General features: G+C 39.5%; 2 long non-coding RNA genes across 3 annotated transcripts in view; both read right to left on the bottom strand.

Annotated features, from left to right (window-relative positions):
* The window catches only part of LOC105744777 (uncharacterized), a 33464-nt gene extending 21653 nt beyond the window's left edge, over nt 1-11811 (bottom strand). For both annotated transcript variants that reach the window (XR_009187555.2, XR_001117736.4), the window contains exon 1: nt 11655-11811. This is a non-coding gene — a long non-coding RNA (uncharacterized lncRNA). The remainder of the gene's footprint in view (nt 1-11654) is intronic.
* Nucleotides 11812-16057: 4246 nt separating this feature from the next.
* LOC131280004 (uncharacterized) overlaps nt 16058-24724 on the bottom strand; it is a 62048-nt gene continuing 53381 nt past the window's right edge. Inside the window, exon 2 of the long non-coding RNA XR_009187554.1 lies at nt 16058-19327. This is a non-coding gene — a long non-coding RNA (uncharacterized lncRNA). The remainder of the gene's footprint in view (nt 19328-24724) is intronic.

Raw genomic sequence — 24724 nt, 5'->3', positions numbered from 1 at the left:
CCATATATATCCTGTCAATAACATCCCATATCAGTATTCCTCCGCTGCCATTGTTGAACCACTCTGTGATCCAAAACTTCCCGTGAAGTGAATCCCAACATAATGTCAGCTTCAGAAGAGTCTTAGATCACCAAAATTCATATATACAATATACAGTATTTCCCCAGATCCACCATAATACCTTTTCCCTTCCACAGCAATAATCTTTTAACTTATTCATATCATATTTCCTGAAACTGATGTACAGATTCCGAAACTATAGTTTTCAAACAAGGTAACATTTGTGCTTACTATGTGGTCCATACTTTAGGTTGTACAGTTTTCTAAATTTTTTAGTTATCCTATGTTTTGTCTTATGGTTTTCATTATTAGTCTGTCGTCCCCTATATGTTTTTGGTGTAATATTAGCTGTTTTATATTCATCCTCGTGTACTCTCACATAACTCCTCTTTTGCCCCCTTATTTACCTTTGTTCTATCCATTGCACGTCCATTTTCCCCTCCCCTTAGGGCCCACAACGCCTGCCAATCTAATGCCCTGGGAGCCGTCCTTTCTCACGAGAGATACAGTTCTCTCTATTTGACGGCATTAGTCTTCCCCAGGATATGGGTCCACCCCACCCAATGGGAGAACCCACCTTGGCAAAATGAGCCTTCAGCTGTTCCCTCTGGAGTCCGTCCCGCATCAGACCATACCCCCTGAGCGTCCTAACCAGGTGACCCTCCTATTTATACTTTGATACGTTTTACTCAACATTTAGTTCTCAATGAACTTCTGGCACTCTCCCATGTTTGTATGTTGCCCCTCCCTCCCACCTATTTCTTGGACCATATTACCCCTCTTCCCATCCCCAGCCCCCCTCAAACCCAGAAAACCCCACCCAAAGGTAACCCCTTGCCCCCATTTTGTCCCTTCTTTGTGCTCATACTTACCCCGAGCTCATCACAGATTCCACCCCTACAGACATTAACTCACATCCTTCCTCCACCCCCCGATTTCCAGTAAGCCACTTTTCCAGACTCTAGCTCTCTGAGGCAGTTAGCTTATTTCATATCATTGAGGTCATATAGTATTTGTCCTTCAATGCCTGGGTTGCTTCACTTAACATAAGATTCTCAAGGTTCATCCATGTTATCACGTGCGATTGTAGTGTATTGGTTCTTACAGCTGAGTAGTATTCCATTGTGTGTATATACCACATTTTATTGATCCACTCATCTGTTGATGGGCTTTTGGATTGATTCCAACTTTTGGCGATGGTGAACAATGCTGCTATGAACATTGGTGTACATATATCGGTTTGTGTCCTTGTTTTCAGATCTGATGGGTATATACCCAGCAGTGGTATTGCTGGGTCATATGGCAAATCTATGGATAATTTTTTGAGAAACTGCCAAACTGTCCTCCAGAATGGTTGGACCCTTCTGCATTCCCACCAGCAATGGATGAGTGTTCCCCTTTCTTCACATCCTCTCCAGCATTTGTATTCTACTGTTTTTTTCATGGCTGCCAATCTTATGGGAGTAAGATGGTATCTCATTGTAGTTTTGATTTGCATTTCCCTGATAGCTAGGGATTTGGAGCATTTTTTCATGTGCTTTTTAGCCATTTGTATTTCTTCTTTGGAGAAGTGTCTGTTTAAATCTTTTTCCCATTTTTTAAATGGGTTGTTTATCTTTTTGTTTTCGAGATCTATGAGTTCTTTATATATGCAAGTTATAAGTCTCTTATCAGATATATGGCTGCCAAATATTTTCTCCCATTGTGTGGGTTCCCTTTTTACTTTCTTGACAAACTCCTTTGAGGTGCAGAAGGCTTTAATTTTGAGGTAGTCCCATTTATCTATTTGTTCTTTTGCTGCTCGTGCTTTTGGTGTGATATTCAAGAAGCCATTTCCTATTACAAGGTCCTGTAGATGTTTCCCTACACTGCTTTCTAAGGTCTTTATAGTCTTGGCTCTTATATTTAGGTCTTTGATCCATCTTGAGTTGATCTTTGTATAAGGTGTGAGATGGTAATCCTCTTTCATTCTTCTACATATGGCTATCCAGTTCTCCAGGCACCATTTGTTGAATAGGCCATTCTCTCCCAGTTGAGAGGGTTTGGTGGCTTTATCGAATATTATATGGCTATATACATGAGGTTCTATATCTGAACTTTCAATTCGATTCCATTGGTCTGTGTGTCTCTCCTTATGCCAGTACCATGCTGTTTTCACTACTGTAGCTTTGTAGTATGTTTTGAAGTCAGGAAGTGTGATTCCTCCTATTTCGTTTTTCTTTTTCAATATGTCTTTGGCTATTCGGGGCCTCTTTCTATTCCAAATAAATTTCATAGTTAGTTTTTCTAGTTCCTTAAAGAAGGCTGTGTTGATTTTTATTGGGATTGCATTGAATGTGTAGGTCAGTTTTGGTAGGATAGACATCTTAATAATATTCAGTCTTCCTATCCATGAACAGGGAATATTCTTCCATTTATTTAGGTCTTCTTTGATTTCCTTGAACAATCTTGTATAGTTCTCGATGTATAAGTTTTTTACCTCTTTAGTTAAATTTATTCCTAAGTATTTGATTTTTTTATTTACTATTGTGAATGGTATTTGTTTCTTGATTTCCTCCTGATCTTGCTCATTATTGGTGTATAGAAATGCTACTGATTTTTGCGCATTGATCTTATAACCTGCGACTTTGCTAAACTCATTTATGAGTTCTAGGAGCTTTGTTGAAGATTTCTCAGGGTTTTCTATATATAGGATCATGTCATCTGCAAATAATGAAATTTTGACTTCTTCCTTTCCAATTCGAATGCCTTTTATATCTGGTTCTTGTCTCAGTGCTCGAGCCGGTACTTCCAAGACAATGTTAAATAGGAGCGGAGACAATGGGCATCCTTGTCTTGTTCCTGATTTTAGAGGGAAGGATTTCAGGACTTCGCCATTGTAAACAATGTTGGCTTTAGGTTTTTCATATATACTTTTTATCATGTTCAAAAAGTTTCCTTGTATTCCGATCTTTTGGAGTGTTTTTATCAGGAAGGGGTGCTGTATTTTGTCAAATGCCTTTTCTGCATCTATAGATATAATCATGTGGTTTTTTTCTCTCAATCTGTTTATATGGTGTATTACATTGATTGATTTTCTTATGTTGAACCATCCTTGCATACCTGGGATAAATCCCACTTGGTCATGGTGTATAATTCGTTTAATGTGTTGTTGAATACGATTAGCAAGTATTTTGTTAAGTATTTTTGCGTCTAGCTTCATTAGAGAAATTGGTCTGTAATTTTCCTTTCTTGTGGTGTCTTTGTTTGGCTTTGGTACTAGGGTAATGTGGGCATCATAGAAGGAATTAGGCAGTGTTCCTTCTGTTTCGATTTTTTGGAATAGTTTCAACAGGATTGGTGTTAGTTCTTTCCAGAATGTTTTGTAGAATTCACCTGTGAAGCCGTCCGGCCCTGGGCTCTTCTTAGTTGGGAGATTTTTAATGACTGATTCTATCTCTTTGCTTGTGATTGGTTTGTTAAGATCATCAATTTCTTCTTTCGTCAGTATGGGCTGCTTATGTATTTCTAGGAATTTGTCCATTTCCTCTAAATTGTCATTTTTGTTGGAATATCAAAGTATCCTCTTATGATAGTCTTTATTTCTGTGGGGTCAGTGGTGATATCACCTTTCTCATTTCTTATTTTGTGTATTTGCATCTTTTCTCTTTTTTTCTTTGTTAGTCTCGCTAAAGGTTTGTCAATTTTGTTGATCTTCTCAAAAAACCAGCTCTTGGTCTTGTTTATGTTTTCAAGTGCTTTCTTATTTTCTATTTCATTTAGTTCTGCTCTTATCTTTGTTATTTCCTTCCTTCTTCTTCCTGTTGGGTTAATTTGTTGTTGTTTTTCTAATTCCTTCAAATGTGCAGTTAATTCTTCAATTTCTGCTCTTTCTTCTTTTTTGATATATGAATTTATGGCTATAAATTTCCCTCTCAGTACCGCTTTTGCTGCATCCCATAAATTTTGGTATGTTGTGTTATCATTATCATTTGTTTCAAGGTAGTCATTGATTTCTTTTGAGATTTCCTCTTTGACCCACTGTTTTTCTAAGAGTGTGCTGTTTAATTTCCAAATTGTCGTGTGAAGTCTGGGTCTCTGTCCCTTGCAAATTTCCAGCTTGACTCCACTGTGGTCAGAGATATTGTTTTGTATGATTTCGATCTTTCTGAATTCATTAAGCCTTTCTTTGTGGCCTAGCATATGGTCAATCTTGGAGAATGTTCCATGTGCGCTTGAGAAAAATGTATATCCTGCTGTGTTTGGGTGTAATGATCTATATATGTCTATTAGATCCAGCTCTTCTAATATACTGTTCAAATGTTTTGTTTCTTTAGTGATTCTCTTTTGAGATGTTCTATCCAGAGTTGATAGTGGTGTATTAAAATCCCCCACTATAATTGTAGATGCATCTATTCTTTCACTTAGCTTTTCCAGCGTTTGCCTCACATATTTAGAGGCGCCCTTGTTAGGAGCATAAATATTTATGATTGTTCGATCTTCTTGACAAATTGTCCCTTTCACTAAACTATAGTATCCTTCTTTGTCTCTCACAATTGTTTCGCATTTAAAGTCTATTTTGTCTGATATTAATATAGCTACTCCTGCCTTTTTTTGGTTGTTGTTTGCTTGTATGATTGTTTTCCAGCCATTCACTTTCAACCTCCATGAGTCTCTGGGTCTAAGATGTGTCTCTTGTAGGCAGCATATAGATGGGTCGTATTTCCTTATCCAGTGTCCCAGTCTGAATCTTTTGATAGGTGAGTTTAATCCGTTGACATTCAGTGTTATTACGTTTAGAGAGTTATTTATGGTAGCCATATTTTGGTTGGATTTGTGTTTGTTATATTTTGTATTATTTTATTTTCCCCTTCTATTTTTGTCTTTCTTGTTGCTTTTACACTCTCCTCCATCTCTGACTGTCCTGTTTTTTCCTTTCTTCCTGCAGAATTCCCTTAAGAATTTCTTGAAGGGGAGGTTTCTTGTTGATATACTCTTTCAGTTTCTGTTTATCTGTGAATATTTTGAACTCTCCATCATTTTTGAATGCTAGTTTAGCTGGATAGAGTATTCTTGGTTGGAGATTTTTTTCCTTTAGTACCTTGACTATATCATACCACTGCCTTCTTGCCTCCATCGTTTCAGATGAGAAATCAGCACTTAATCTTATGGAGTTTCCCTTGTATGTGATGGTTTTCTTTTCTCTTGCTGCTTTTAGAATTTTTTCTTTGTCTTGAGCATTGGATAATTTGACAAGTATATGTCTTGGGGTGGGCCTGTTGGGGTTTATGACCAGTGGAGTGCGCTGTGCTTCTTGGATATGTACATCTGTCTCTTTCAGTAGATTTGGGAAGTTTTCATTCATTATTTCCTGCAACACTCCTTCTGACCCCTTTCCCTTCTCTTCTCCTTCTGGAATGCCTAAAATACGTATGTTTGAGCGTTTTGCGTTATCATTCAGGTCCCTAAGTCCTATCTGGATTTTTTCTACCTTTTTATTGACCACTTCTACTATCTGTTTGATTTCCAATGCACTGTCTTCCACATCACTAATTCTCTGCTCTGCCTCTTCTAGTCTGCTGGTATTTGCTGCAAGTGTATTTTTGATTTCTTGAATTGTGGTGTTCATTTCCATCATATCTGTTATTTTTTTGCGCATGTCTGCAATTTCCCCTCCAAGTGTTGTCTTCACGCTGTTAACCTCTTTCATTACTTCCTCAAATTTGTCGGTGATAAATGTTCTGAGATCTTTCATTGCTTGTGCGAAGTCCTGCCCCCCTTCCTGATTTTCAGTTTGTTGATTGGATTCAGCCATGTTTTCCTGATTACTGGTTTGGTTTGTAGATTTTTGTTGCTGTCTTGTCAACATTTTTTCTTGACGGGTTTAATCAGTTCCTTAGCTTCTTTGTCTAGTCTTGGAGATTAATTAGCTGTTGTTTTTGCGTAAGTGTTATATCTTCTCTTTGTCACTTTGTTCTTCTTATTCCAATTTCTTATTGCTAGTTAAGCTCACTTTAAAGGAAAGTATTAGTGCTGGGGAAAGTCAATTGTGTAAGGAAGGAAAAAGTGTGAAGTAGTATTGGTGATATATGTTTACAAAGCAACAATATGAGTTCTGGGAGGATGGAGGTTAGATCATGTAAATTGTGTAGAGTTATAGTAGTAGGAAAGTACCTATAATGAGGTAGACGACTGAATATGGGAGGAATGTGGTACGTACTAAGAGGCTATTGTTTTCGTGAGAGAGGGAAAGAGAAAAGAAAGGTAATAGTTTCAGGGACGAATACCAAATGGAAAACTAAACAAAGGTATTAGAAATTAAGAGTTAGACACTTTGTGGATCAAAGAAAGGGAGATGGAATATAGGAGAGATAGCAGATGGTGGAGGATATCAAGTTGTAGGGGAAAGGGGATAGTGTAGATAGGCTAAATCTATTCACAGAGAAATGAGGCAGTGGAGGGTGAGGAGACCCAGCAAATGTGAGGTATTTCCTGTAGGACCTATTGTATTGTTAACGTAAAATAGTATAAGAAGAATATTGGGGACAAGAAAGAGAGGATTGAAAAAAAAAAAACAACAAGAACAACAACAACAACAAAAAATAAAAAAAATAAAAATAAATAAATAAATAAAAACAAAGAACAGAAACCCCGCCGCCAGGCTCGGCTGGGCTCAGCTGGGCTCCGGTCCCCCACCCGCCGCCCGCCGCGGCTCGGCTGGGCTCGGCTGAGCTCGGCTTTCCCGCCCGCCGCCCGGCGCGGCGTGGCTGGGCTCGGCCCCCCCGCCCGCTGCGGCTCAGCCAGGCTCGGCCGGACTCGGCTTCCCCGCCCACCGCCCGCCGCCGCGGCGCAGCGCGGCTCGGCTCTCCCGCTCGCCACCCGCCGTCGGTGTTAGCTGCCTCGGCTCCGCCTACCCAAAGGAGGGAGTCCTCCACACGTAGCTGGGATCTCTGTGTATATTTCACAGATGGATCCTCTCTGTTACCTTCCCTCCAAATCGATGTCCAGACACCTCCGGACCAGGAAAAATCCCGAAACAGCCGGTCCCAAAGAGTCTCTGACGCCTCCCAGCCGATTCCCCCCAGGAGCTAGTAACCGGGAAGTTCACTCAGCCGCCATCTTGCCTCCCCCTCCCTGCTCCCTTTCGAAGTTTAGACTTATTTATAATTTTCCTATTCTTGGTTCTTCTGGCCTCTTTTATTTGAACCTATAATTAGCATTATATCCATTAGATATATGTCTCAGAGACTTAAATCTTCTGGCTGTTCATATGCCAGTTGAACCCTGAATGTCAGAAGAGTTGCAGCCAATACCTACTCTCCCGTTCATCAGACTCGCCCAGGACAATTAAGAAAAGGCTGATGATGGACATCACCCATTCCACCAGTCAGAATATCTACAACTGCAAGCAAAACAGTTCCATCCATCTGCTGCATGAGATCTAAACTACCTCTCAACCAGAAGCAGAGTGGGCATCACCAACCCCAAATCCTCAAGATTGAGGAACAAGCAAACGTAAGAGGGGAATGAAACTGTAGACTAAAGTAGATATTATTATTCTAGTAATGGAAGAACTTGTAACACTGATAGAAAGACAGTGGTCACAAGAGGTTCTGAGGGGAGGGAGAGGGATGAATAGGTGTAACATGGGGCATTTGGGGGACATTGGGATTGTTCTGCATGATATTGCAGTAATGGATATAAGCCATTATACATTTTGTCAAAACATGTAAAATTGTGCAGTACAAAGTGTAAATCATAATGTAAACTATAGACCATGGTTAGCAATGTTTCAATATGTGTCCATCAGTTGTAACAAATATACCACACTAATAAAAGCTGTTAATTGGAGAAAGTGAGGGAGGGGAAGGGGTGGGGTATATGAGAATCCCCCATATTTTTGATGTAAGATTTATGTAATCTAAAGCTCCTTTAAAAATATAGGGAAAAAAAGTTCCAGTTGCTCCTAACATTTATTGTTCTAAATTTAGCCTTTTTTTTTTTTTTGTGGATTAATAATGATATCTCATAGTGGTTTTAATTTTCATTTTCCTGATGACTGATAAAGTTAATCATCACTTCTTATGTTTATTGGCCATTGGGTTATCTCTTCATGAAGTGCTGCTTCAAATTTTTTGCCCATTTTTTTTAACAACTTGTGTGTCTTTTTCTTATTGATATGTGAATATTTGGATACAAGTTCTTTGTTAAAGATAAGTATTGCAAATACCTTATTCCTCTTGCATTTTTACTCTCTTTGATAAATTGATGTTATTTTAATGTACTCCAATTTATCTTTTTTTCATTCATGGTTAATATTTTTGATACCTTTCTAAGAGATCTTTGGCAATGCCAAAGTTATAAATATTTTCTCCAATGCTTTTTATTAGACACTTCACTATTTTATCTTTCTTATTTACTCCCATGTAAATTAGGTAATTTTCTAGAAATTACCTAAATTGATATGAGTGGATATATTTCTGTACTTTCCTAATCTATTGGTAAGTCTGTCTATCCTTGTACCAACTCACCCTATCTTAATTACTCTAGCACTATAAAAAGTTTTGAATGTATATTCATTGTTGGAGGAAACAGTTCTTTCAGGATCTCTTGTATGCCTACATGTCTTGATATTATATGAAGAATGCATGGCTCCGACTTTTCTTTACTTAGGCTATTTTCTAGGGTGGTGTTTGCAATGAGTAACCAGCAGGGATGTGATAATGTTTCTCAAAAAGAGAAGGATTACAAATTGCTTGTTATAATGTTGTGGAAGCAGAGAGATTCAACGATCGTGTATGGAAGGCCAGGAGTCAGTAATATTCTTGGGAAGGAAAATTTATTTATGATCAGCTGGGCTCGGGGACTCCTGTCCAAAAACCCAAGCCCTGAATAGGATTTTTGGGTTTCTTTTATATAGAGGATGTAGGAGGCAGAAGTTAAATGGTGGTGCTTATATGCAAAAGGACTTTTTGGTAGTTTCTTAGAGTTTCAAGTGTTTTATCTGAGTATCAGATAGGTCTTGAATTAACACATATTCTCTAGGCAAGCCTGAATAAACACATATCTTCAACATTCCAGGTAAGCTTGACTTAAACATTTATTTAGCTTACACACACAGCCCAGGTTATTTATGAAAACACACACACACACACACACACACACACATCCAGCCCCTTTCAATAAGAAAGGTAGATTTTCCAAGCTCAGTGGTCCTCTCCTGTAATGCAACCCAATGCATGTTTAAGCACCCATCTCGTCCCTCCATGTCAGCTCTGGGACTTAGGACACAAGGGGAAGCAATGCAAGAATAATGATGCTCATACTGTATGAATGTTTGTGACCCAGACGTCTGTGCTTTTTGCCAGCATCCATGAATCAGTAACAGACTAGCTTATTAGCTAGTGAGTACTATAAAATCAAATACCAGATGACAATTTTGGCAATGAGTATAGAATGCTGACAGGAATGTGCTTTATGGAATGGAACGGAAAGTCCCTGTGGGACAAGGCTAGGGCTAATGAGATTCCCTGGGATCCCATAGAAAATGGTCTTACCCAAGTGGTGGGTAAGGGAGGTGGAATTAAGGATCCTCAACTAACCTACTGTTCATTAAGCTGAGTGGAAAGATGTAGAATTGAAACAAGCCACTCAAAGGTTGGACAGAAACCAGCCACCCAAATGGTTCCCTGATTTTACTCATTCTCCTTGTCAGGAGCAAGAAGGAATTTTATCCTGACAATGGGGCAGCAAGACCCATGGCCAGCAAAAGGAATGGGACTTGCAACTGTTCAGTAAAGGAATCCCTAAAGCTGAAATAAATGGCGGGACCTTGATATATAGCTAAAGGTGAAAAGCAAAACATTAGACATTCACTTGGTTGAGCCCACACCATCACCAACCACTCAAAACTGAAAATAAACACATGAAGCCACTCTCATCAACCCCCCTGATCCTTGCCTTTCATTCTTCCCAAATCTCAGCTTCTCTAGGAGAAAGATGACTACAGGTGGGGCTGAGATCATCCCCAGGTGGGGTGAAGGAGAGTGGTTGGCCAAAACCCATACCCACATGTGTGAGTATGCTGGGGAACTTCAGGGAGGGGAAGGCTCAATCTTTTATGGCTCTGTTGGATACAAGCAACCAAATCACCTTCCTACCCAATCCTTTGGTCAAAGACACTGAGGACTGTGAGTTGCAACTGAGGTAGCATGTGTGGGGGCAGAAAGGCTCTGGGTGCTCCCCAGACACTGACAGCTATATAGAGAAGGAACCAGTGCTGGCATTTGGGTGCTGACTCTGGAGCAAGGGGCCAAAGGAAGGAAAGAGGCTGTCAGTTAAGTTTTTCCCCCTCTACCTCTACTGTCCTCCTTCCCTCATCCTTGATAGTCTCCCCTGCCACCCTACATGGGTACTGGCCTGCAGGAACTGCTGTAGTCCTGGATTTTCCCTGTGCTCTTGTAGGAGTAAAGGCAACCAAATTCTAATGGGGTTTAGGCAAGATTTACAGGGGGAAGGAAAGCTAAACTGACCTTGTGGATGCGGCCCTTAGGGCAGATTCAGTGCACTTGTTCAATCATTGTGCTATCTGCCTGCACTTTTCCCATCTCGTGAGTGTTGGAGGGAATGCTGTTGTTCTTGGACTGCTTCATGTACATACTGTATCTCACCCCCATCCCCCCAACCCACTTCCCTGTCCCTTTTGGGTTGTCAAGCAGAAACAATATATAGAGTCCCAAAAGGACAAAGGGAAATCCCAGCTTTTGTGGAAGACGCAGTAGGCTGTCTGGGTACTCAGACCATTTCCCAGTATAACAGTGCCACCTGCCTGCTGCAGGCCGTAAGTACACCCTTTGCAAGCAGGTGCCTGCTTCCAAATTCTTGTTCAAACTGATGGCATGACCCATGGAGACCTCTTCTGCCTGGCACCTCCATTTTGGAGTGTTTCTACTCAGACTCATTGACTAACAAAGGAAGGGCCCCAAAGGCCTCCCTACTCAAATGGAAATGGTATGTGAACCTTGTTTTTCATGAAAAAGGGGCAGCTGCCTTTCTAGGGAAAAATTTATTCCCCACTCCATCACCTGGATTTTGTTATTTTCCTCCAGGGAGGGTTCTCCTTATCTTGTGATAGACACCATGAAATCAGATCATTTTAGTCCAGGCAAGAACTAAACTGACTTGAGACTGAATTGGAGAATTTCAAGACTCTGTCTACCTCTTATTGACTCTACTTCTAGAATGTTGTCCCGGGCATCCAACTGAGGCCTTGGGATGTTTACCAGCGTCCCCTACATTATCAACTTTTAAATCTTCAGCACTGTTAGTCAATGGGGAACTCTGCTCCACTTCTCATTGATTTACTGCCTAGTTCTTAGCCTCTTGTGTCATGCACTTTCAGAGGAGAAAACTGTCCCAGTATCTAGCTCACTTTTTTGCACTTTACTTTTCAGAGACAATTTAAGTGAACACAAATTTCTAGACCCATGTGATTGCCAAAAATCTTCCAGCCTCTGCTTCTTTGCAGGAGCTGTCTGCCCATGCCCATACTCAGATTTTTACCTCTCTGTCAAGAAATGCCCATGGATAAAAGTGGCTGTAGATTGTCAGCTTACCTTTCTGAAGTTCCTTTCTCTCTGATATCTTGGCTATTCAAGTCATGGTTGCCTTAACAGCTTTCATATTCTTTAAAGGATGTTATTTTGTATTGTATCTGAATTTTCTAGTTGTTTGCATGGGAACTTTGATCTGTTTAAAGTTCTCAACAATAGCTGGACGATGAAGTCTAGTTAACTTTTAACTATGATGATTTAGTGCCTGATAATACACAACAATAATATATTCCTTGCTAAAATGCGTTTTAACAACATTTCAAGATTTAAAAACTCAGCTGGGAACTAGCATTGTGCCATGAGGAGCAGACATTAATTATTTAATTGAAAACAGTGAAATGGACAAAAAACAAGAACACAGCACAGAAGAACTAGTAAAGTCTTAAGTGTCTATTTTTTCATGACCTGGAAAAGAGTTGTCTTTCTCCCTTACCCCAACTGTTATAGAGTAGACATAGTCAACAGTTAATTTGCTATAACTGATATGGTAAACATGAGGCTTATCCCCTTAGAACCTCTTGAAGGACAGCATGTTGCCCCAGATGCTGGGTGTGCTGTCAGTACACATCCTTTAACTCTCAGGCCTTTCAGGGATTGTCCCAGAGACAGAGAGTTGCCTTACTCAAGGTTGCATCTCTTCCAGGGAAGTCTACATCCAATATGTTTATCTAGGGGTATAAAGATCTGGCCATGTTGGCTTAATTTATAATTAAGTTTTGATGGGCTATTTGAGCTACACAGTTCCCCTATGGAGTCCTCCAAAGCTGTCTTCAATCTGAATATCAGTTTGAATTCTCATTATGCTCAATCCTACTATTTCTTCTTTCCATGGAGAATACACATTTGCCCAGTAAGCTCTGTCTCAGAGTTTGCTTCTACAAGAGCCCATACTGTTATAGCTAATGCCAGGAAAAGCAAGATATAAGGTGGGGATTTGGAGCTGGACCTCTCACTACCCAGTTGGCAATAAGGACCCCATCATTGGTGGTTGATGGTGCACAGATTGCCTCTGGCACAATATAGTAGTCCAATTATTATAACTCCCAGTGGTAAACTGGGATGGTATAACAGTAGAAGGAAATACATTAGTTAATATGATGTTAGTTCTTTGAAAAGTATGGGGAAAAGTAACTCTAAAGACAGATTAGGTTGCCATTGCTAAGCTTGACTGAGGCTTTAGAACAAGATAAAGAAAGGTTAAAAGAAAGGGACATGCCTCTGAAAGTCAAGTGAGAAAGCCAGAGGACTCTTTGGCAACGTGAAATTAGACTTACCTCTCCTGAAGCTGGGAAAGTTGAGCCCTGGGACAAGGGCTTAATTGTCAATGTAGTTGAGCTCCACTTAAACAAGGTTAAATTTCTAGCAGAGGCAGGTCTTGGCCATGATTGGGAAAGAATGGGGCTCTGAAATATAGGGTGGGAGTTTTCTCAGAAACAAGAGAGAAAACATTATAAGGTAGAAGGGGAGAAAACTTAATTATCTGAGGTGATACCATTGAATATCTTGAATTCCAAGATTTCCTTAAATTCTCTAGAAGTAATTCACCCCTCCCTGTTAAGAACTAGCACTCTCTTTGCTTGATGACAATGAAAAGACCTCTAGATCACAAGAAACAGGTGCTTCCAGCAGACTCTGCTCACACCTCTTCTCTGACCACTAGGCCTAAAATCAGGTTTTAATCACAGTATAACTCATTTGAAGATGTTCTAGGCTGATAAGGAAGGGAAAGAACTGCAAAACTTAGCCAGTATGCCCTGGCAAGATCCAGGGGATCAGGCATGGAACTGGATTCTGAGGGTGTTTGATCAAGGGAGTGAGTACAGATTATAAGATTGCATAAGGGAAAGAGTATTGATTTGGGAGCAACTTCCTAAAACACAAAATTCAACAAGGCAACGAGGATAAGGCAAGGAAATGAATTTTTCCTTAGAGCTTCCAGAAAGGAGTTCAGCCCTACCAACACCTTGATTTTTTAAAAATTTATTGAAATATATCACCCACACACAAACATACATAAAGTACAAGTGTATAGTAATAGTTGTGAACTTACAAAACAAACATATATAACATCGTACAGGACTCTCATAACTCACCCTACCCCCAACACCTTACATTGTTGTTAAACATTTTTAACTGTTTAAAGAGCATTGTCAAAGCATTACTACTAACAAAAGTATTTTCCCCAAACTCTCCCTATTATTATTATCTTTATGTCATTTATATATGACTATACATAAACAATTAAGTGTATAGTAAAATTGTGAACTTACAGAGCAAACATGCATAACATCATGCAGGCATCCCATACATCAGCCCTCCACCACCTTCCATTGTTGTGCGATGTTTGTTACAAATCACAAAAGAATGTTGTCAAAATCTTACTACTAATTATGGTCCTTATCTTACATTTGGTGTGTTTTTCCCCCAACACACCTTATTATTATTTTTTAAATTGTTTTTATGACAGAATTTGTAAACTTATAAAACAATCATGCAAATATGCAGAATTCCCAAGCAGCACACACCTATCAACACACCACACTGTTGTGGAATATTTGTTACAGATAAGATAATATCATCTAATTGTTACCATGTCCATAGTATACATTTGGCTCACATTTTCCATACTACCCCATTATCAACACAGTACATCTTTGGCATAGATGCAAGAATGTTTTATTATTACTGTTAACCACAGTCCATAGGTCATTCCAGTTGTATTTTTCCCATGCATTCCCAACACCCTGCAGTAGTGATATGCATTTGCTCCAGCTCACAAAGAACACTCTTGCATCTGTACCATCAACCACAATTCTTGTCCACCTCTTGGTTTACTGTGCTATTCAGTTCCTAGATTATTTTCTAGCATTCTGTCAATTGACATTTACATCCCCAGACTACCATTTTCAGTCACATCCCTATTTATAAACTAGCTATTACTGTTTTTACCATCTATTCTATACATGTCCAAACTTTTACAGTAAAGCTAATTAAAACTTCTACATACATTAAACATCAATAGTTCATCTCAGTCCTTCTCTTATCTCCTTTAAGAATACACCACCTACCACCAGGTCTTGAAGATATTTTCCTATAATTTCTTCTAGGAGTTTTATGGTTCTTGCTTTTATTTTTAGTTTTTTGATCCATTTTGAGTTAATTTTTGAATGAGGTGTGAGATAGAGGTCCTCTTCCCTTCTTTTGGCTATAGATATCCAGTTCTTTCAGCACCATTTTGCTGAATGGACTGTTCTGCCTGAGCTGTGTGGGTCTGAGAGTTTAGTCAAAAATCACTTCACTATATATGTGAGGATCTATTTCTGAGTCATCAATATGATTCCATTGGTCTATGTATCTGTCTTTATGTCAGTACCATGTGGTTTGGTAGTATGATTTAAAGTCAGGAGATGAGGGTTCGCTTTTCCTTTTGTAATGTTTCTGGCTATTCAGGACCCCTTACCCTTCCAAATAAATTTGTAATTTGTTTTCTTTCTTTTTTTTTTTTTAATGCTGGTGGAATTTTTATCAGGCTTGCATTGAATCTGTATATCTATTTGAGTAGAATTGACATCTTAATGATATTTAGTCTTCCAATCCATGAGCATGGAATGTTCTTCCAGTTATTTCAGACTTTCTTTTATTTCTTTTAACGTTGGGTTACAGTTTTTTAATACAGTTTTTTAAGTGCTTTGCATCATTGGTTAAGTTTTCTCCTGATTATTTGAGTTTTATCTGTCATATTTTATTTTCACCACTCTTTTGACATTTTTAGTTACTTTTATTGATATAATCTTCATTTCTAGACTCTCTTCCAGGCCTCTCTCTCCTGTCTTTTCAGGCTCGAGCACACCCTTTAGAATGTTCTGAAAATCTGGTCTCTTGCTTAGAAATTCTCTCAATTTCTGTTTATCTGTGAATATTCTAATCTTGCCTTCATTTTCGAAAGATAGTCTTGCTGAATATAAAATTCTTTACTGGATGTTTTTCTCTCATAATATCTTAAATATATCAGACCACTGTCTCCTTGCCTCTATGGTTTCTGGTGAGAAATGAGCACCTAATCTTGTTGGGTATCCCTTATATGTTATGCATTGCTTTTCCATTGCTGTTCTCAGAATTCTCCCTTTGTCTTTGGCATTTGACATGCTGATTAGTATGTATCTCAGAGTTGGTCTATTTGGATTTTTTCAGATGGGAGTATGTTGTGCTGCTTGGACATGGATATCTATGTCCTTCAATAGGGTTGGGAAATTTTCTAACATTATTTCTTTAAGTATTCCTTCTGCCCCTTTTCCCTTCTCTTCTCCTTCTGGGACACCCTTGACATGTATGTTTTCACATCTCTGGTGGTCATTTAGTTCCCTGAAAACTTGTTTAATTTTTTCCATTCTTTTCTTCATCTGTTCTTTTGTATGTTCACTTTCAGAGACCATTTTTTCAAGCTCACCAATCCTTTCTTCTGCCTCCTCAAATCTGCTATTATATGATTCCATTGTTTTTTTAATTTTACTTATTGTGCCTTTCATTCCCATAAGATCTGCTATTTTTCTATGCATGCTTTCAAATTCTTCTTTGTGCTCATCTAGTGTCATCTTAATATCCATAATCTTTTTAGCCATCTCATTGAATTTATTAAGGAGATTTGTTTGAATATCTATGATTAGTTGTCTCAACTCCTTTATGTCATCTGAAAGCTTATCTTGTTCCTTTAACGGGCCATAGCTTCCTGTTTCTTGGTGTGGATAGTAATTTTTGGTTTGTGTCTTGTCTACTGGATTACTAGAGTATTTTTTCTGGGTGCAGTTTTTCTCTTTAGTTTAGGGCTTCCTACCCTTTCTCCCTTGCTGATTGTGCGGTAGGAGCCAAGGATGTAATTCGTGCTATAAACTGTGGAGGCTCAAGCTGCCCTCATTGCCCCAGGGACAGATGAAGCTTCTTCCAACTTTCTCCTTTCCCAGAGATAGGGACAGAGTCAGAGTTGTGTGGGATAATCCAAGTTGTACAGGCCTAGACTGTAGTTGCCCAGAGAGACTGATGAAATTTCATGCCCATTTCTCCCCTGCCTGGGGCATGGATGGGGTGGCAGATGTGGGCAGCAATCTGTGCAATGCAGGTTCAAGATGACTGCAGTTGCCCCAGTAGACTTTTAATTATTCAGTTTGTGCTAGCCAAAATTCCCCTCAGTTACCTTGATAGACTGGTCCTGAGCTAGCCAGCCTCCCCCCTGCCACAGGTGGGACTGAAGCCTAGGCTAGGACTGCAGGCTGATCCAGGTGAAAGAAACTGGTTCCTACATCACTGTTATATTTGGTCAGGCCGGCTTCCCCTCAGGCTCGGGGTTGAGCCAAAATGGCAGCCACTGGTCCCTTTCCAACTTGGACAAATTCACACCCCAGCTGTTCCCAGGGTTATTCCTTAGCCATCCAAGTCTACCAATCAGTAGCCAAAATCGGCAGACAACCGTCTCCTCCTCCCCTTTTTTGGGAAATGGAGCTTCCAGTTCTGGTCACAGAACAGCTCCTGAGGCAGCTTGCACCACCAGAGTAGGACAATCACTGACCTCCGCAGCTTGGTCGGCAATTTCCTGGAGAGGCTGGTGCAGGTCCCTGCAGCTTCCTCCCTGTCGAAGGTGGCACTGGGTCTTAGGCTAGACCTGTAATCCGGCCTGGAGGGAAAGAAGGCTGTCCCCACCAGCACTGGGATTTTCATCCGCCCCACTTCCCCTTGTGTCAGGTGCGGAGTTAAGATGGAGGCTCCCAGCCTCTTTCTCATCTGGGCAGGCTCAAACTTCAGCTGTTCTCAGGACTATACTTTAGCCCATTGAATTTTACTCATCATTAGCTGAAGTTGGTACCCAACCGTCTCTTTCTCCCCTGTTTTTGGGAAGTGGAGCTTTCAATTCCAGCTGCGGAAGAGCTCCCCAGGTGGCTTGTGCCTCCTGTAGAGGATGGGCACTGGCATCTGGGGCGTTGAGCACTCTACTTACGAGTCTTCTCTGAAGATGGGCAGTCTCCTGCTTCCATTCCTTCAAGGATGTTGCAGGATGCCCTTCTGGACTCTTGAAGCCCCCAAAAGCTTCAGCTAGCTCCAGAGAGCTCTGGTTGTTTACTAACTGCCCTATAGCAGGAGCTGACTCTAGGAACTCCTTACTCTGCCGCCATCTTGCTCCCAACACCTTGATTTTTAAGTCACTGAGACCCATGTTGATTTCTGACCTACAGAATTGTCAGATAGTAAATTTGTGTTACGTTTTTGTTAATTTGTTGTAGCAGCAAGAAAAATTAAGATCTGGAAGTAAGGGGCTGCTCTAACAAATACATAAAAATGTGGAGTGACTGAAATAGGCCAGGGAGTAGAGGCTGAAAGAATTTTGAGGTACATGATAGAAAAAGCCTAGATTGCCTTGCACAGATGGTTCGTAGAAATATGGATATTTAAGAATCTGTCTGGGAGGACTCAGAAGGAAATAAGGAGCATGGCAGAGAAAAGATATATCACCTAGAGAGTACCTGAAATTCATGAACAGAATGTTGGTAGTGATATGAATGCTAAAGGTGCTGGAAATGGAGGATCAGAAGGAAATAAGGAAGATGCTATTGGAAGAGAGGAAAGGGGGTACTTGTTATATAGTTGCAGAAAACTCTGCAGAATCATGCCCTGCATTTATGTGGAAAGTAGAGTTTGTAAGGAATGAAGTTGGATAATTAGCTGAGGCTATTTCCAAGCAAAGTGTTGAGGAATGGCCTAGTTTCTTCTTGCTCCTTTTAATAATATCTGAGAGGAAAGATAAATTGAGGAAAGAACTGTTACATAAAAATGAAAGATCTGTAGAGGAGCCTCTTGTCTCATGGATTAAATCCTTATGATATACATGGGAAAAATTTTGTTTCAGTAGAAACACAGCCAACCTGGACTGAAAAGGACAGAGAAAAATAAAAGAAGTCTGCCGAACCTCCAAAATTCTATGGGTAGGAAACAGGCTGATAAAACTTCTCAGCTGCAAACGTGAGCTACCTTCCATGAAAAAGAAAAGATACCCCATGTGGCAGAGCCTCATGTCTAGAAGGTGGAACTTTGAGTGCAGAGGGCAGAATTTTGAGCCCCATGGCATTATTGTCAGGCATTGAAAGCAAACTGAGTTTGCCCAGCTTGTCCCATTATTATATTTTGTAGGCAGATAACTTTTTTCCTGAGTTTCACGGTATCTTAGTTTGCCACACTGCTATGACAAATAAGGGGTTGGCTGAAACAACCAGAACTTATTGGCTCATGGCTTTAGAGGCCAGATGACCCAAGTCAAGGTATTGGCAAGACCATGCTTTCTTCTTGAAGTTTGTTGTGTTCTGGTGCTGGCTTGCTGCAATCCTTGGGGTTACTCTTCCTCCTGAAATGGCTGATGTGACGGAATGATCAGTCTATAGTTTAGATCCCAAACCCAACTCTTGATCAGATTTTATCCAATAGGCTTTTGAAATTTATTCTGAATTTTCCACAGAAAAATTGCATACAGTGCACAAAAGAGAAAGCAAAAGTTTTAAATTGCTTTAGAAATTTTAAAATCTGTAGACAATTAGGATGAGTCTGAAAAAATAAATCTTCTTCTGGTCAGAAGGACTTCAGGAAGAGTTTCAAAGATCATATTCATCTGAGGAAAATCCCAAATGCCAGATGACTTCCTAAAATGAGAAATTCACCATTATTTTGGATGTAAACCACAAGAAATGCAAATAAATAAATAAACACAAGCTTAAAAGTGAGGAAAGTTAAAATACGTACGTGGCACTAAACTCTCTCATAACTCTCAAAACACAAAGAGAAATAAGCAAGGCAAGAAAGAGAGAAGGAAGTGGGAATATGATAAACCTCAGAATGCCTCTCAATCTGCCTGAAATGTCTCATTTGGAAATGAAGCATGCATAAAATAGTAGCCAGATATTTGGTCTGCATGACAAGACAGCTACTGACTATGTCAATTTTTATCTTCATGAAACTGGGAAGAATAAAAAAACTGTTAAAATGCAAGGATATTTACAAAGAGAGATACAAACTTTGAGTTGCTGTATTCAAAGGAGAAACAATCAAATTTGCCTTTTTGGTAGACTGAAAACTCATAAGAAACCTAGACTCCATTTTAGAAAGCACACAGCCTGTTGTTGATTTCAAGTGCAAGCTCTTTGAAATAAAGTAAAGGACGCATTACCCTAAACCAGCAGTCCCTTAGTGTTCTCAATCAGAGGAAGAATACACTGGGGAAGAGGGAGAAAAAAATCTGTGGGTTGACAAAGTTCGTCTTGCACCAGTGTTTCTATTTGAAAAGGGCAAAGATCAAAGAACATGTTAGCAAAACACAAAATGAGGAAAAACAATATCTTGACTATTTAACTTGCAAAAACAAAAAACAAAAACCTGGAGACCATGGTTAAATTACACAAACCTTTTTCTCATCTCAGTGATTCAGTTGTGTACATATTTTGGGAAAGCAATCAAATAGAGCTTCTGCCATTTGATTTCCTTTAAATTTAGAGGACTCTTTATTATCACTGTCAGCACTTGATAAATAATATTGTGGGAAAAGGAATAGTTCCAAATAACTAGAAAGAAATGATTAGTCAACATGCAAATGTATGACAGATAATATTTTTAAAAAATGGCCTTGACAATATTTCTGGTCCCATGTGCTCTTCCAGAATATTATCACTGCCCCCAACCTCACAGGGAGGTACAGCCTATGAGGTCTACAGCTGCCTTGCCTAATGGAATACTATGGAAATGACACTATGTGACTTTTAAGGCTATGTCATAAGAGACAACACAGCATGAAAGTCAATAAAAGACTTCCACTTCTGTGAAGAAGTAGACATATTTTTTCCCTATTCCCCCCACTAACTAAAACTTCTGGACAAACATAAGAAGACTCTGAAAGGTGAAACGAAGAAGGCAGATATACTAGGACCTCAAGACCGCAGAGACAGCATGGCAGTGGTTACCTAGTTTTCTTTTTGCCTCTTATGTTCCAGATTTGGAGCTGAAGAAGGCAGCAAACTGGAAGCACCAATGGGCACAGACAAGAAAAGACCCACAAAAGCCTACTGTCTCTAACCAAAAGACTAAGGAAGGGGCAACCTAGCAAGACAGAAAACTTTTAGACAGTAACACCTCTGGCTAGCATTACAGAAACCATCACTCATGCCATCATGCACCAGTGGTCCTATTTGAAAAGTGCAGAAGCCAAGCAGGAAGCAATCTCTTCCACCTTGGCCAGGCTTTAATAAATTGTTCCATCCCCACCAGAAGGCAGGCTGAGACTCATCCTGGCAGTAAGAAGGCCCCTACCATGGTGCAGTGGAGACCACATGGGGAGAACTGGACTTCTACACCCAGTAAGGAGACATCTCTTTTACTCCTCACTGGAATGGTGTCAAAGGAGGCCAAGTGGAGAGTCAGGACCCTCACTCAGTAGTAATGAGATCACATACACACACACAGTGTCAGTGGAGGCCATCTGTAGAGCAGTAATGGGGCATTTCTATACCCCACCCCCTACCCAGGCAGCATGGTATCAGCAGAGGCCTAATGGGGTAGCTTAAACTCCCGCTGCTGCCCAGCAGTAATGAGAAGCCCTCTTCTCTCTTTGGGTGTTGTCTTATTTTGCAAAAGGTTGCCAATGCAATGTATCAGAAATGGTTGGCATTTATAATGGGAATTTATTAGGTTAAAAGCTTACAATTTTGAGACTGTGAAAATGTCCAAATAGAGGCATAATCAGATATGGTATCTCACCAAAAGTCAGCTGCCAGTGATCGTGAACTCCTGCAATGTGGCAAAGCAAAATGGCAGCCCATCTCTTCTTCTCCTCCAGGCTAACTTTCTCTTTAGCTCAGCTATGGGCAATCAGGCACATGGCTCATCTGTACCTTAGCCTCAGGGCCTCATCTTTTTCAGCTTCTAGCTCAAGTGGCTTCTTAGTCTCTGTTTTCCATTGATTCCAGCTTCTGGGTTCCTCTCTGTCTCAGCTGCTTCTTTCAGTGTGTCTCTGCTTTCAGTCTTCCATTTATAAAGGACTCCAGTAAGAGGATTAGAACCCACCCTGGGTCCCACAATCTAATCAAAGGTCCTTATCTGAAGCAATCTAATCAAAAGTGACATAATCTAAAGGTCCCTTAACTGAATCTAACCAAAAAGTCCCACATACAATACGTTTACACGTACAGGAATGGATTAGCTTAAGAACATAATTTTTTGTGGTTCACAAAAGACTCAAACCAACACAAGTGTCAATGGAGGCTGAATGAGAAACCTGGACTTCTGCCCCCACCTGGCAATAATGAGGTGGTGCCCGTTTTCTACTTACAGTACCTGTGCCAAGGGAAGCCAGCTAAAATAGAAATTTTAAATAATATCTGGAATGTCATAATACCCAAAACATCCAAATGCCAATAGAAAATCATTCATTATACTAAGAACAGGATGATCTCAAACTGAATGAAAAAGACAATAGATGCCAACATCATGATGACAGATGTTTATCTGACACATATTTATTTATTTATTTTTAAGATATATATATTTTTTTATTTCTCTCCCCTCCCCCCTCCCCCCCCCAGTTGTCTGCTCTCTATGTCCATTCGCTGTGTTCTTCTGTGACCGCTTCTATCCTTATCAGCCGCACCAGGGATCTGTGTTTCTCTTTGTTGAGTCATCTTGTTTTATCAGCTCTCTGTGTTTGTGGCACCATCCTTGGACAGCTGCACTTTCTTTCACGCTGGGTGGCTCTCCTTACGGGGCGCACTCCTTGCACGTGGGGCTCCCCTACGTGGGGGACACCCCTGTGTGGCACGGTACTCCTTGCGCGCATTAGTACTACACATGGGCCAGCTCCACAAGGGTCAAGGAGGCCCGGGGTTTGAACCATGGACCTCCCATGTGGTAGGCGGATGCCCTATCCATTGGGCCAACTCCGCTTCCCCTGACACATATTTATAAGCAACCATCACAAAAATGCTTTAGCAAGAAATTATGAACATACTTGAAACAAATGAAAGAAGCAAAGTGTCAGAAAGAAGTAGAAAAAATAAAGAAAAAGCAGATAGAAATTTTAGAATTGAAAAGTACAGCAGAATGGAAGAGATGGAGGAAAGAACTAGAGAAATGGTAGATAAGAAATAGAAAGCACCCAATCTGAGCAACAGAGATAAAATAGATTGAACAAAAATAACAGTATTTCAGAATCCTGAAAGACTATAATAGAACATCTAAAATTCCTATCATTAGAGTCTTGAGGGGAGAGGAGAAAGAGGGCAGGGCTGAAAATGAAATTGAATAAATAATGGCTAACTTCTGAAAAACAAAGACAAAAATAGAATCTTAAAAGCAGCAAGAGAGAAAAGGAAATTTACCTATAAACTAAAAGCAATGACAGTGAATTTCTCACCAAAAAGCATGGTGGCCAGAAGAAAGTGGCCAAAAATTCTTCAAGTGCTGAAAGAAAAGAAATGAGAACCCAGATTTCTGTATCCAGTAATGATAGCCTTCTGGAATGCAGAGGAAATCAAGGCATTCTCAGATGAAAGAAAACTTCAGAGAAATTTGTCTGTAGCTGACCTATCCTAAAGAATAGCTAAAGGAAGTTCTCTAAGCAGAAAGAAAATGATATGAGAAGGAACTTTAGAACATCAGAAAGGAAGAAAGAATATGGTAAGCAAAAATATGGGTAAAGCACAGTAGGTTGTCCTTCTCTTGAGTTTATAAATTATGTTTAATGGTTGAAACAAACATTATACATTGTCTGATGTGGTTCTATATGCATCTAGAGGAAATATTTAAGACAATTAATGTAACTAAGTGTGGAAGGGTAAAGGGACTTAGAAGGAGGTAAGGTTTCTGTACTTGAACAGGTAAAATGACAACACTAACAGACTATGTTGTTATGTGTATGTATAATGTAAAAACTAGAACTACTAAAATATGTGTACAAAAATATACAGTCAAAAACTATACATTAGCTAGACACAAAAGGGCAAATATTGTATGATCTCACTGATATGAAATAATTAGAATAAGCAGATTCATAGAGTTAGAAACTAGAATACAGGTTATCAGGAACTGGGGTGAGGTAAGGAATGGGGAGTTAATTCTCATTTGGTACAGAGTTTCTGTTTGGGTGATGGAAAAGTTTTGGTAATGGATGGTGGTGAAGGTAGCACAACATTGTGAATATAACTAATACCACCGAATTACATTTTGAATGTGGTTAAAAGGGGGAATTTTATGTTGTATGTATATTACTAGAATAAAAGATTTTTTTTAAAAAACATAGGCATGTACAACACAAACAGTGAATCCAAATGTAAACTATGGACTATAGTTAATAGTATAATTATATTGTTTCACCAATTCTAACAAATATACCATACCAATTCAAAGTGTTAATATTAAGGAAAACTGAGTGTGTGAGGGGTGTATATGAGAACTCAGCATTTTCTGAATGATTTTTCCAGTAAACCTACAAACTTCTTTAAAAAAAAATTAAAAACCCTAGATAAATCAAAACGGATTTTTAAAAAGATGCAAGTAATTAACATAAGGCAGGAAAGGGAAATTGGGGAGAACAAGCAGAAAATGTAAAATGGCAAACAAGCTATATCATATCAAATTTGTATTAAATGTAAATGGTTGACATATACCAATTAAAATATTGAAGTGGCAGAATGGATTAAAAACATGACCTGATATTTGTTGTCTATAAGAAATTCAGTTCAAATATAATAATATCAAAAGGTTGGAATTAAAAGATAGAAAATAGATACACCATGCAAATATTTTTTAAATTTATTTATGATTTTATTTTATTTTTTAGAGCATTTGTAAGTTTACAGAAATATGATGCAGATAATAGTTCCCACATACCAACTCCCTCCATTCCCCAGTATTCCTTATTTTTTTTGTCTTTATTTTTTTAATGTTACATTAAAAAAATATGAGGTCCCCATATACCCCCACCCCCCTCACCCCACACCTCCCCCCATAACAATAACCTCCTCCATCATCATGCAAATATTAATCAAAGGAAAGTA

The sequence above is a fragment of the Dasypus novemcinctus genome, chromosome 10 (assembly GCF_030445035.2).
Source record: "Dasypus novemcinctus isolate mDasNov1 chromosome 10, mDasNov1.1.hap2, whole genome shotgun sequence".
NCBI classification, from domain to species: domain Eukaryota; kingdom Metazoa; phylum Chordata; class Mammalia; order Cingulata; family Dasypodidae; genus Dasypus; species Dasypus novemcinctus.
Note: the sequence above shows the minus strand (reverse complement) of the source record. Positions and strands in the feature narration are given on the sequence as shown.